Raw genomic sequence first — 14,699 nt, 5'->3', positions numbered from 1 at the left:
TTCCAGAAATCAATTTCTAGAGCAGAATTAGTCATGTTTTACCAAACAGATTTCTCCTCCAGAAATCAATTTCTGGCAAGAATTCCAGAAATCAATTTCTGGCAAGAATTTGATTTCTGGAGCAGAATGGTTACCATTCGCACCCTAATTTTCTTTTCTTCTTGGAACCAACTTGATCTTTTACCATTGCCCCCTTTCATAAAGTGCTCGAATTACGATAATTCAAGAACAGGAGCGAAGAAACCCAGCTACTCGAACGCCCATAGAATGTCCCGTCACTTCCTTGGCCTTAAGTCGGAGCATTTTTTATATAAAATTTCATCCATGGTTGATGCCCGTTTTCATATATTTTTGTCATATTTCTATCCAAACTATCCTTTCCTCATCATGGCATCTTGAATATTTAGGTTGATTAGATGGGGGCTTATGAGAGGTGCAAGGTACATATCTATCGCGCACTTCTCTTCCACTAGCATCGGCGCTACCGCAAAAATCGTAAGTTCACGAAAATATTTAGGTTGATATGATAGGGACTTATGGGAGAAAGCACGTATCCAGCAAAGAAAATTCCGAGCTCATGAATCGTCCAAACTTTTCCCACTATCTCATTGATAATGTGAGATTTGGTGGGACTACTACCAACTGTTTTAAAAACTTAAGCTGTTAGATGAAGGCGTGGTTTAATATTTAATTATTTTAACACTCTCCCTCACGCTTAGTCTGGTTTTTTTATCAGTATTAAGTGTGGAAATATATAATTAGGGAGGCAAATAGGGGTCTGGAAGATTCGAACTCAGGACCTTCTGCTCTGATACAATGTGAGATTTGGTGAGACAACTACCAATTGTTCTAAAAGTTTAAATTATTAGGTGAAGGCGTGGTTTAATATTTAATTATTCTAACAAACAAAACGATATAATTTTTCAAGTAAAAACCCACTCTTTTTGTCATCAAATTATGAATCAATACAAGCGAGATAATTATCTAACTTAGTGCGGTGGTGCTTTTTAAATTTGGGCTCCGTTTATTTCGAGCGAAATAAATGATCTGAAAAACATTTTTCTTAAAACGATCGATTACATCGCTTGAAATGATTGATCAATGTAAATTTTTTCATCATCAAGAAAAAATTCATATATAAATATTTTCGTGAACGGCTAAAGTATTTTTTTTGTTCGCTTATTTTCGTAAGCGACACAATCGATCATTTTCGGGATAATATTATCTGAATCATTCATTTTTCACGAAACAAACTGGGCACATTTGAAAAATTAAATCCTTTACAACTAAACTTCACCCCCTCAATTCTTCAATTCCGGATCCGTTCCAGCATTTGGTATATTTTGTGCCGAGCAAAATGCATTAAATAAGGGGGGGATGCTCCTAATGAGAAGAAGCCAAAGAGAGGGGGGCCATCGAAATGGGAGGAACTTTCCCTTCACGTTCGTCGTGTCATTTCAAAGGAATAAGAAAACTTATCTGCCTCTTCAACTTGGCCCCTGTTATATCCAAGTTGGATTTATTAATGCTTATATTGGAAGAAAGAAACATGAAGTTAGGGAAGGAATACCCACCCATCGGTGGCCGCGTTGGTTTGCGCTCAGTTCCTTTCACGAGAGGTCCTGGATTCAAAACTCGCCCATCGATGATTTAAGTGGGGGGTCGTGGCGGTGGGATGCTGCGCTAGCCCCCCTCGAGGACTAGTTGGGCATCACCGCTGGTTTGAGCCCTAACTCGCTGGCCGCGCGGATACCTCGATTATCAAAAAAAAAAAAAAAAGTTAGGGAAGGAATAATAGACGATAAAAGAAGGTGTATATAATATAATATAATATAATATGTGTGTGCGTAAGAAAACGTGGGTTTTGTTTCGCTTTTAACTTTCCCATTTAGCCTCCTCATCCACTTAACATTTTAATATTATAAAAGTAATTTTAGCCTTAAAGGGGATAAAGTAAATTGGCCAAAACAAAGGGTAGAAATTAGGGATATGCAAAACGGATCGCCTAAATCGAGAATCGCCCGGATCGGACCAAACCGGCCGGTTGGGTTCGATTCCCAGAGTGTCAGTCCAGTTCTCGTTTCCTAAAAGTGGAACCGGTTTCCGGGCGGTCTGGTTTTCGGTTCTAAGGAAAAACCGGACCGAACTAAACTGAACAAACTACATATATATATTTTTTATTTCTTCAAAAAAATTAGTGAAATGTGATTTAAACCCTAAGTGAACTTCATTGACATCAATTCATCAACAAAAATTAGTAAAATGTAAACTAAACCCTAAGTGAACTTCAATGACATAAATTCATTGACAGAAATTAGTTTGAATAAAACCCTAAGTGACCGGTTCCATTGAACTAGACCGGGAACTGATCACTCGTAGTAGAAATTGTAAAAGGAAAAAAAGGTTAACTACCGACACTCGATGTAGTAACCCCTTAATTGCTCTACAAAATGCAATCGTCGACTTCATCCTTCTCTCATTTTTTCTTTTTCTGAATTTTTCGAATAAACATTTGCTATCACTTATTTGGAAGAATCACAAAATAGTCATTGGATGTTTACTTTCTAGAAAAGAATCCGAGCCGTGGTAAAAGAAAAAAAAAAACCAAGCTTAGATATATTATTTCTCCATCCAACAATTATGCATTTTTAGTGTTAATTTACTACAATGTTACGCAAAGAGTGAAAAAATTAACTGCGTCGCGCGTGCATAAAAGCTAATATATCTATCCTACTATTTAAGACAAGATTTGGGTAGGTGGGTCTCCCTTTGATTTCCATGCAATTTGGGTTAATTGGACTTTTACTTAGATTTGGACCAAGTAAAACTTTTTCCCCACCAGCTCCACCTCTTCCATAACCTTAGTTCCCGCCGCGCATCTTGTATAAGTTTATTTTTACTTTTTTTTAACCTCAACTTATACCTCGAATAGCTCATACTCTCTCATTCATTTTACATCCCAAACTTGTTCAAATTGGCTCTGTAGGTAACTTATTAGGTTTGATTCTTCTTTCAAATTTCCTTCTTTTTTGGCCAATTTTAGATCGTGTACATTATACAACCGATTCAATAATTCAATTAGAAAAGTTTGTCGTCGATGTTCGATATCTTTCTTGCTCGCTGTTGATGTTAGTCGGGGACACTTTCTACTTAAACGCTCAGAACATCATTTAATCCATGACATACGTTTATTCGCATTGTTGATACTTTATCTTATTGTGATGACATTATCGATACTTGGATTACTAATTTTCTGCAAAAGCAATCGCACGCGCGTGGTAATTTTTTTTCATTATCGGTAATAATTTATATCGAAATATTTTCATAAACAATGAAGATATTTTTCATCCATTCATTTTCGTAAGCGAACATTTTTTCAAATCGTTCATCATTTGCGAAACAAATGGAATCTATCTAAAGATTAAATTCTTCACTCTAAACTTTATCCTCAAAATCTTCAAGTCCAAATGCATTCCTGCTCTAGTATATATTTAGTCCCAAACAAAATGCACAAGAAAGGCAGTGCTCTCAGTAAGAAAGTCCTCTCTAATTGGATTACTAGACCCCCGGCCCCTTTGGTATTTTTTATGTTTCGATATCGAACATTTTTGTTTTAATCATGGCACTTAACGAATGAAGTATTTTTTGAAGAAAAAGAGAGAGAAGAAGATAAGAATCCGAAAGAGGGGGACCTTCCCCTTCGTATTTGTCGTGTCATTTCAAAGCGTGAAGAAGTCAAGGAAAAAAGTCGTTAGCCTCTCAACTTGGACATTTTGTCACATTCAAGTTGGAGTTAACAATGCTTATTATGCATATCGAAAAGTAGGTTTTGTCTCAATTTTCAATTACCCATATAGCCCTCATGTGTGCATATTAATTACTTTAACATTACAAAGCAACTTGTCTTTATATTTAAGCCAATTTGCATCAGTTCTTGAATTTTCCACTTAGCTTTTAAGGGGATAAAACAAAAATTGGCCAAAGAAAAATAATAACGGTGACCTTCGTCCAGATCTGGACTGCCCTCTCCCGATTCTGACGAGGGCCTGCTAGCCCTCGCCTCGCCTCTAGCTAGCCAGCGACCTCGTCGGCCATCACTGCCACCCCACCAGTGATGGGGCGGCAGCCATAGGCCCTCCTTTTTTTTTTCAAATTTTTTATTTTTTAATCTAATTTAACTAAATTTTATGTTAAAATTATTTTTGGACGAAAATGTCTTTGACCAGCTGGGAAATTTGGCTAGCCGGTGAGCTGGTGGGGTTAAACTCCTGTTTGAAATTGTTATAGCCACTTTAGGTCTTTATTTGAAATAAAGTTTACTTCAAACCCTTATTTGAGAAAATAAAAACACTTTATGTAATTATTTGGAATTTTCCCAAGAAAAAAGTTAACTTCCCGCTTCCCACTAAAAAAAACCTTTTGTAATGCCTTAATTGTTTCCTATAGTACAACTGCCAACCGCAACCTTAACTCATTTTCTTCTTCTTTTTTTGAATTTCGAATAAATGTTTGTTTTTAGTTACCAAAAGAATCATTCTTTCTAGAATAAAATCCGTATAGCGATAAAAAAAAACGATTTCAGATATTTTATTTCTCCATCCAATTCAATTTATTAATCTTATTATCTTACGAAGTTAAGTAAAGAGTGAAAAAATGACTAAGCTAGCATTTCTATACTATGGTTTAAGCCAAAACTTGGGTTGACCGTGTGATTGGGACTAATTGGACTTTAACTTAGCTTTAGACTAAGTAAAACTTTTTCCCCACCAACTCCACCTCTCCCGCAACCCTAGTTCCAACCGTGTAGCTTGGTTAAGCTTGCGTAATTTTTACTGTTTTTTAACCTCAACTTATACCTTGAATAGCCCACATAGTATATCTCTGCCCTTCATTTTACATCTCGACCGTGTTCAAAATAGCTTTGTAGGTAACTTATTAGGTTGATTTTTCTTTCCATTTTTTTTACGGATTTTAGATTAATTAGATTATGCAACAAATTCAATAGTTCACTTGAAAAGTTGATCTTGATGTTCGACATATTTCTCGCAAACCGTTAATGTCGGTCTGACACTTTCTACATAAGGCGAAAACTATAAAAGGAAAAATGGGCCGATTATTACAATTCATGCAAGCAAAAGGAATAATATGTATAATTAAGTTATGCAATGATAAAAATGTATGGGGGGAGTTTGACATAAACACCATCCCAAACAAGTTCTGATCGTTTTACAAGAGCAAACGGCTTCTAGGCTAAATACTAAGTTTTAGGGCACCATGCATACTAATATCAAAATAGACGTCACATAATTTGGCAAGCAGGTATCAACAAAATCACCCGTACGTACGCTTCTCCTTCTCAAATTATACGCTCGGCGCTATCGTATCTCTACCGTAGAAGCTCTCGGTGCGTATAAAAAACCAAGGAAAGAAAGAAGAAAAGGGGATGGTCGGCTCGGAAAACGTCGTACCAGTTTGGTTGTCATAAATGAAGCCCATCGTGCTTTAATTCAGGCCGAAACAATGGACACGTGTCCTTTGCTCGCACTGAACTCGAACCAATGGAAGGGACGAAAAAGAAAAATAATAGCAAAGGTCAATCCACGGAAGGGCTCAGCTCCTCCACGTCGATCAAGAATCGGGATTATGACAAAATCTTCCTTAACATTAATAATGAAACAAAAAAGAAAGCGTCGATATTTTAATGGAAAAGGGGAGATTTCATACTGGGTCCCACCCACGTCTGGCGTGCGGAATAATCTCGCCATAGTATATTTTAATATTCTTTTCTTCTAAGTGTGTACGTATTATTCTTTTCCAATCCAATATTTCTTGCTCGTTTGAACCGGAAATAATGATAATGCGGATCGAATTCTCAGGACTCGAATAATCCGCTTCTCATTTTATAAAGATCCGAGGATCTTCTGCCCATCTTAGATTCGCGCGCCGAGAGAGCGTCGATAAGTTCGAATTTTCGTGCGGTTATCCGGACGGACATTGTACGCGCGACGAGATTCGAATTCTTTTCTTTTGCCGCGGATCATCTTCAACTTCAGATCAAATTGGCCATTGTTTTTTTTTTTTTTGTTGCTGAAAATGATATTTCCCTATACACGGCGGGTTGTCATTTGCAAACATCAGCAATTAGCGTGCGCGCGGGAGAGAGATATGATGGTCCCATAGTGTCCGCCATCTCCTAGTTCATGCACAAACCCTTTTAGAGCAATCTTCACTTTGAATTTCGCAATACTTACGGTTTGACTTCCGAAAAAATCCAATTTTTTTAAAACCCTTTCGAAATATTCAACCACGGAAAAAACACAGCCATATCCATACTATATACGTATCTTTCGAAATTTTCTTTAAAAAAAAAATCCTCTCCTTTTCACCCTTTCCCACTGAATGTTCACACACTCGAGTTTCGACATGATGGTTTGATTAAATCAAAAACCCAGAACGTACGCTTCACAAAATGAAATAAAAAGGGAAGAAGAAATTTAAGACATGAAGGAGGCGAGGGGCCAAAAGAAAGGAGGAGGGAAAGAATAAAATAAGAAGAGAGGTGTCAATAATATGCGCGTGGGGTCGTGCCTGCGATCACGTATCTTTTCTCACGTACATCATTCTCCTCACTCTTTCACTTTGACGGCGATCCTTTCTTCCCTTTTTCCCTCCCCTCCCCCCTCCCGTCCTTCCTTCCCTCCCCCTTTCTCTTTCATCTCCATCTCCATCTCTCTCTCTCTCTCTCTCTCTCTCTCTCTCAAAGCTCTGTAGCTGCAACTAATGCACTGACATGGACCCAGCTTTCCAAAACCTCCCTTGAAAACGAGGATCCCCCCACCTCCAAAACCACGCGTTCGTCCGAAACCCTAGCTCTCTCTCTCTCTACTAGAATCGTTCTTCTTCTTCCCTCTTCCACCCCGGTTCCTCCTCGGATGAAGTAAGCGATGGACGACGACGAAGACGGGCCGGCGGGGCCGGGGGGCGATTTCGCCGGCTGGCCGCACCTGGGGCCCGACCCCGACGGCGGCTACTTCCTCGGCGCCGGCGCCGAGAGCAGCATCCTCAGCGAGTTCGGATGGGGCCTCCACGCCGCCGCCGACGACGACGAGCAGCGCGGGGGGGGGCCTCGGCCCCGTCGGCGGCGGGGCCCTCGATTCCGCGGGGGCCAGCTCCTCTCCCCCCGCCGCCGGGGGCGGCTTCGGGAGCTCCGATCCGCCGGCGGGCGGCGGATCGGCAGGCGGCGAGGCGTCGACGTCGAACGCGTCGGACTCGAGCGGGAGCGAGGATCCGCCGGAGAAGTCCGGGAGCTCCGGGGGCAAGCCGCCCGAGACACCGTGAGTTAAACACACACACACACCATCACCGTAGTAGGGTTTTCTTTAAAAAAAAAAAAAAGAGGCTTTCGAGGGAAATTGGGGTTGCGTGAGGTGGGTGGTGGTTGTGGTCGGGGCCGAGTCGTAATTACCTCCAAATTGAATGGCAAAAGGGAATAAAGGGTCAAAATCACGGAGGCACTGAACGAGTCAGATGCACAGGAATCGTTAATTTTTTGGGTAGTATTATATCCTGTTCATTCATTGCTAACATCTGGCCTCTGGGAGAGAGTGCGAGTGCAACTCCCCTTGTCCGTACGCCCGCGAGAACCAGTCCTCCCCCCGTCAAGATCCTCCGTGGCTCTCCAGCTCGAGCACGTGGAGGGCGAGGTGAATTCTCGTAATTTTGCGCGGAAATACCGGCGGCGGTTCTGGCGGGTGGAAGCTCGCCGGAATACCGGGGGGATGCTGGCATTAATTACGTCCCCCCCCCCGACGCCGCCGCCATTGCGGCGGGAATGGCGTGCTGCAACTTTTTGGCCAAAAGGGTTTCTGGCCAAGCCTTTTTTCGGTGCCTTTCTTTCCTTCTTTCTTCCCTTTTTTTTATTAAACAAAAAAGTGAATTCTTTTCGGTTAATTCACGCAGGTGTGGGAGCGCGAGGAGGATAATGAAAAAATACGCCGAAAAAAAGTTTTTGAGGATTTGGTTTGTCTAGGACGGTCCTTTCGGGTTTGATTTTTCCATGGCCATGTTCCATCGATGTCGATGATCTCCGGGCATCTATTGAAACTCGCCCACTTGCCCCTCTCCCTCTCTCTCTCTCTCTCTCTCTCTCTCTCCTATCTTGCCTTTACATTATTCGAAAAGATATACCCTCCACCTCCTCCCCCCCCCTCGTGCAAAGGAGGTTTTTGTCAGCATGTCTTGCCATAGAGATCCGTAGATCAGTGGCGCTTCATCCGCTCCTTCCGCGAGTGAACTTAGGTTTTTGTCCGTTCACATAGTAATCTGCGCGGCCGTGCTTGTCGACCGTCGAGATGTTGGGGATCAAGAGCGCGCGCATGCGTGTGATTCCTGGTCGTCTCGAATTGCATCTTGCACATCATACCATATGGTTGTGAGTCTATACTGTAGCGATTCGAATAGGTTTTCAGCCGGGGCATGTTATGATGATCGCGGAGCCGGAACATTTCTTGGCTTCCGCTACCTACAATGCTGGGATGGGAAGATGTTTCGTCCCCCTCATTGAAATGTCGCGACCCTCGTCCGTCGAATTCCTCTATCCGGCCTTCCTTTTTACATTTACTTCGCCTAGTCGGGAAGATCCTCTCTTGAGCTGACCTGAGATGGTTTTCTTTTTTATTGTTCTTCGAAGGATCGGCCACATCTCCTCCTGCTGAGAATCAAAGTCTTCTGTACAAATGCTTAGATCGTATTTGAATGCGAAGGCGAGAAATTCTTAAAACTTAGGAACCTAGATGCGAGATCTCTTAGAAAATCTCACATTAATCAGGGAGTCAATACTTCCTTGCTTTTATGCATGTTGTGAAGAAGGGCTATGCAAGCAAGTCTGAATCCTATAAGCTTGAATCTACAAATTCATAGTTTACCTTCCAGGAATAGATGTAGATTATTCTTCCCCCTAATTTCTTGCAGTTACTCAATAGATGGATAAAATGTCCTCCTTCCAGGAATAAGGTCCGGAGGAAGGGCCAGAAGCGGATCAGGCAGCCGCGCTTTGCGTTCATGACCAAGAGCGACATCGACAATCTCGAAGACGGCTACCGCTGGCGGAAATACGGACAAAAGGCCGTGAAGAACAGCCCATTTCCAAGGTATGCTGCTACGCCATTCTGTAACCTCAATGTTTCTTACTCAAAGTTCAGTTTGTCGCCAATCATTTGTTAATGACCTAACCTCTCTATGTTTTGCCATCATTCTGTATGAACTTCATGGCTTTCTTGAACGACTATTATGAAGTTTATACTTCTTTAAAAGTACCGAGCAGCTAATTAAAAGTCTCGCCTCGCGGCACCGGTCAAGCAATAATGGGATAAATATTTTGGTAAGAATATGTCTGGAATAGAATAGTTATATATAACTAATAACCCTTAATATTAATTAGAAACGCAAATTATATTTTAATTAGTAGTTAAAAATTACTATTCTAACAATCCTCCATTGATTGATAATTCGATTTTTGGAAAGTGTCATGATCATCCGGTAATAATGGCGAGGCTTTGTGAGATTTATTATCTACTAGTTTTTTTCGGATCCTAAAATAGCCGGGACATTGAGGAATATCCAGAAAGGTATTTTACTTTGGCTAAGTGGTATGTAGTTCCATGGTGCTAGTTTTTCCAATTATGAAGCATAGCTAAGTGATTGTACTCACTTTCGCCCACAAGCGACCCGAAAGAGGAAGGACTTTTCCCTCTCTAGAGTCAATAATTTTATATGAGGAAAGCGTCTCCACCTACCAAAACGACCGAGATTTCCACTTAACCATTTGCGAGTAGCTTAGGTTTTTATTCTATTTGACAATGCGTGTGTTCTTCCAGTTCATCATCTTGGCCAATGCTTGCTTTGTTAGATGATATGTGTAAAAGAAAGACAAGGAACCTTGAAGAGTCATTTGGAAATCATCTGTTTTTGGTTGTTCAAAAAGAGTGAAAGGTGAGAAGGGAAAAGTAACTTCTTTCAAGCAATCAAGAGGAACTCAAAAGAGTCGTAAGGTTAACATTAGCAAGGGGAGGACTTTACCTTATTTGTTTTCACTTTGGTAGGCAGAAGTACCTCCTTTTTCCTTGTGAAAATATTTTGGGAATTGCTATATTTATGTATAGAACAAATCGGTCACGGTGAATAGATTATGCGAAACTCTAGTAAGTTTTTCTCAGACAGAAGAAGCCGTTTAACGTGATTCTCGAGATGTCAACTATTCAGTCTATCCTGTGAATAATAGGTTAAAACAATATAACTGCCACTAAAAACTTTTGTCAATGTACGTGGATAAGTTGCACAAAAACATCAATGATGCTGACTAGAATGATCACAAATGCCAATCGGTTAACATGTTGTAATTTTTCGTATTATACTCTACAAAAATGAAAATTCGAAATTTGAGAGAAAATGAGATATAAATAAAAAAAAAGAACTCAGAAAAAATTGAATTTGGAATTAAATCCCACTTTTATATTAATTTAAATTTGCGGAACTTACGTTGATTAATTATATATAAGCAGAGTCGTTTCGTACATTCAAATTCTATTCTTGTTTGTTATGTAGTCGAACATTTTAATATTCTGATGTTCTGAGAGATCATCCGCAAGATGACTGTTGGTGGTGTTAATCTTTCGTTTACTTTACTCAGCATCCGTGTAAAAAAGTGTGCTGCATGTAAAATTTCCTCTTTGTGTTGTTTCATCCGACCGTAAGCAACAAGAGCGTTGGTACAATATGTAATACCGTCAAACATGATAAGGTATGTATGGACACAAGGTTTTGTGTTGTTTCTTTGCTTTATCACGTTATTTTCTTTTGTCGGAATTTCTTTACCATGTTGAAGCATGCCATTTCTGCCCTGGGCTGAAAATGCATGAGAAAAACCAAAGGAGTGACATTAAAGAGCAGGAAATCAAGATGACAGAACTAATTTACCCAAAAGAAACAGAGGGAGTTCGTCTTTTGTTTTATCGTCTTTGGCTAAGCTTTGGAGAAATTTCAGATATGAAATTTGACAAAGCAGTAAGTACCACGTGAATCCCGGCATTTTCATTTTTACACTTTTGTTTGGGGTGATGCAGGAGCTATTATCGGTGCACAAATAGCAGATGCACAGTGAAGAAACGAGTGGAACGCTCCTCTGAAGATCCTACCATCGTGATCACAACGTATGAAGGCCAACACTGCCATCACAGTGCTGGATTTCCCCGAGGCGGAATTCTCATTAGTCGCGAAGCCGGCCTTGTTGGTGGACATTTGGCTCCTCTAGCAACACGTCTTGACCATCCACCATTTCAGCTTCCTCTAGAAATAAGTCCTCGTCCTCCGACGAGTAATTATTTACGGTCAACCCAAGTGCCGAGTACTTCATCTGGAGATTCCCGTGCATTGCAGGCGCATAACTCAGCGAACGTCGACCAGGGATTGTTAGGGGATATTGTGCCTCCGGGAATGCGTAACCGGTGATTGGAAAAGTTTAAATATGGTACACTCTAATCCACATTGTCATTTGGTCTATAGAAATATATATATTTGAAAATGAAAGTTCTAGCTTATTTACCCTCTCGCGCATTTGAATTATTACGTGGACCTAATCCCTCGTTTTGATTCAGGATGAAATTAGCCAGGTGACTAGTAGAAAGCGAAACTATAAGGTTTTTCAGGATCATAAGCCCTCATCTTCTCATGCATTCGCGAACCTCACCTTATTAGGGGAACCGCGATTACATGAATGGAAGTGGTATATATTTCCGGCGCATACGATAAACTTTTCCCTATTAGATCGAGTCGTTTGCCAGATGTAGTAGATCAATGCCAGCGTAGCATGTGCGAAACCTAACTCAAGAGATCTTGGATCATGTGTATGTATTCACCAATTCAATAGTTTAGTAATTCTTGCATTTGCGAACACGCATGTAGTCTCTGAGTATCATGCTTGGTTCTAACCTTTGTTCTCATTCAAGGCTAGCTGCGTATGAAGCCTGTACTGTGTGTGTTAGCTTTGTTGGGTGGAGAAGTGTTTTTTTTTTCCTTCATGTTTTTCAAAACGATGAAACTTACTTATTATAGACACGAAAAACCCCATAGCTGCGAAAATACTCGGCAATCCTATGGATTAGGTAAAACGCAAGTCATAACATGCTCCGGCTCATGTTAAGTGTCATAGCTTATGAGAAAACTGTATGTTGAATCAATCTCACCTCTCTCTCTCTCTCTCTCTCTCTCTCTCTCTCTCTGCGCGTGCGCCTGTCTCAGTCTGTCTTCATTTTGCGAAGACAAACATTGATATGGTAAGTTCTTGAAGTAAACATTCTAATAACGGTAGTGTAAGTATCTGCAATTTGCTCGCATTTCCTCTCTGTGTATCCAGCATCTACACAGCCAGTAGGGTGTCAACAGTTCGGTCCGGGTCGGTTCTCAGTGATACCCGAATTGCACCGAACATAAACAATGTATGTTTATTGTGGCCCAAACTGTAGTTCGAACCGTATAGAACCCGAACAGAAAACACAGTTCGCATTGGGTTTTCGGTTTTTCCTTCTTTTTTTCTTTCGTTCCTTCTTTCCTCGCGAAGCGGGCTTACCTCATTCAATGAACACACCCCAGAAAATCCCAACCATCCATTTGCTTGAACCATAATTCACGGAGAAGAAGATGAAGAAGATGCCGATGGCGGCGGCGAGGAGGAAGCGGGGAAGAAAGAAGGCAAGTCCTTGGCCGTCGACATGATGGGGCCAGCTCGCGGGAATTCGCCGACCCTGATGGACAATCCGAGGGGCAGTCCGGGTTGATGAAGAATCCTCCGACGAGGACGCGACAGAGACGTCCTTTGACGCGGTCAACGCCGCTGCCGACCCCTTTCGCCTAGAGTGTCTCCCTGCACGTCTCCTCCGTGCGACAGCAAAAGGAGGGAGAGAGGCTACGGAGAGGTGGAGAAGAAGGTGCTTAGCGAGAGATAGATTGATCTGACGGCAAGTTATGTGTGAGGAAGAAGTAGCTATAGCAGGTGAAAGGAAGGAGAGAAGCGATGGGCAATGAAAACGAACTTTGGGGACTTCTTTCTCCATTGAGCTTTTAATTGTTTCACTAAAAATGGAAGGGTTCTTAACGTGTTTCGGTTCAGCTCGATTTGGTATGACCCGAACCGAATCGAACCATTACGATGCCCTTTTTTATTACACACTAACTATATCCCAACCCAAAATAAACTCCAAATAATCTGGTCAGGCCAGATCGGATATTTTTGACATCCCGAGTCAGTATCCACCGTCCAACAGCAAGAGTATGTGTATAGACTAGGCTAGGGAGGGCAGACGGGTCCCCAGACCCGATCGCTTACCAAAAAAGTTTAAGGCAAAATAACATCACCATCATCATCTTCATCATCATCATCGCTGTTCTAACTTGAATCTTACGTTAATGCGCTCGAGAATCAAGCGATAAAGTAAGGGGGGACAACAAAGAGATGGTAAAACTGATGATAAGACTCGGGGTTGAAAACGAAACATGGATTAAAAACAGGGGTTCACATCGGACATAATGATGATGAAAACAATTGGCTGGGTTATTGTCTCCCTCCTCCATCCAATTGCTGCACTGCACTGTCCCAATATTCCCTCACGAAGGTGCATGCACCAGTTGACCAAGAACCCTCCAGTCCTTCTCAGGATTGACTAACGATAACAACAATCTTAATCATTATGATTTTTATTATTATTATTATCGTGGGTCGTTACTGTTATTATTGTGCATGACTCCTCCATTATAGGAACTTTTGACGTGTTACATTGGGTTTTTAGCACTTTTGCTTATTGTTACGTGCTTTGTTGTTTTTTTGTTTTTTTGGTTCTTGACGTTCATTCTCGCCTTTCTTCTTCTCAATCACGAACTTGGGAACGATCATTGACCACGCCTTATGATCCGCTATTTCCTCTAAATTTTGTAGACTTTTGCGCTAGGTGCCCCCCATCGACGAGTCAAAACGTCCATTGATTGATCATGCGAACGCGTTCGATCATTTCACTTAACCACGAATCCTTATTTAACAAACTTGATTTTAGATGTTTATCGCGCATATCGTCACATCATTTCGCAAAATCAATCTCGATATACATTGGCACACATACTTTGTCTAGTTTTAGGGCTTATTGATTTGACCAGCCAAGTGTGCCTTTGTATTTTATCTTGGATAAATGACACAGATGATTTTTAAATTTTGGACTAATGTGCAATGTAGTTTCTAAACTTTAAATTTGTTCGATGTGATCTCGAAACTTTGGCCTAATGTGCAATGTCAAATCTGAACTTTAAATTTATTCAATGCGGTTTTTAGAATTTTGGTTTATATTCAATTTAGTCTAGAAAATATTTAATGTTGTTCCTGAACTTGAATTAAATAGCATTAAATATTTTCAAATAATCTGGGAATTAAATTAAACATGTACCAAAAATTTAAATATTATATTGAATAAATTAAAAGTTATATTGAGCTAAAATTCGGAAAATACATTTAATAAATTTAAAGTCTGTGAATCGCCTGTATTATTATCCCTTTTTCTCTTTGGGACGAAAAACGTGCTGTCCATCGGACCGCCTCATCCTGTTTGACCCACTTTCTGTTTTGTTGTTCTTTTGGTTTTCCTGTTTGTCTAATCTTTTTT

General features: G+C 40.8%; 1 pseudogene; it reads left to right on the top strand.

Moving 5' to 3' along the window:
- Positions 1-6,721: 6,721 nt before the first annotated feature.
- Positions 6,722-11,598, top strand: LOC115669973 (probable WRKY transcription factor 57; annotated as a pseudogene).
- The last annotated feature ends 3,101 nt before the right edge of the window (positions 11,599-14,699 follow it).

The sequence above is a fragment of the Syzygium oleosum genome, unplaced genomic scaffold (assembly GCF_021117445.2).
Source record: "Syzygium oleosum isolate NSW1041296 unplaced genomic scaffold, Sole_v2.1 Sole_v2.02, whole genome shotgun sequence".
NCBI lineage: Eukaryota > Viridiplantae > Streptophyta > Magnoliopsida > Myrtales > Myrtaceae > Syzygium > Syzygium oleosum.
The sequence above is the reverse complement of the archived record's forward strand: the minus strand, read 5'-3'. Positions and strand labels throughout refer to the sequence as shown.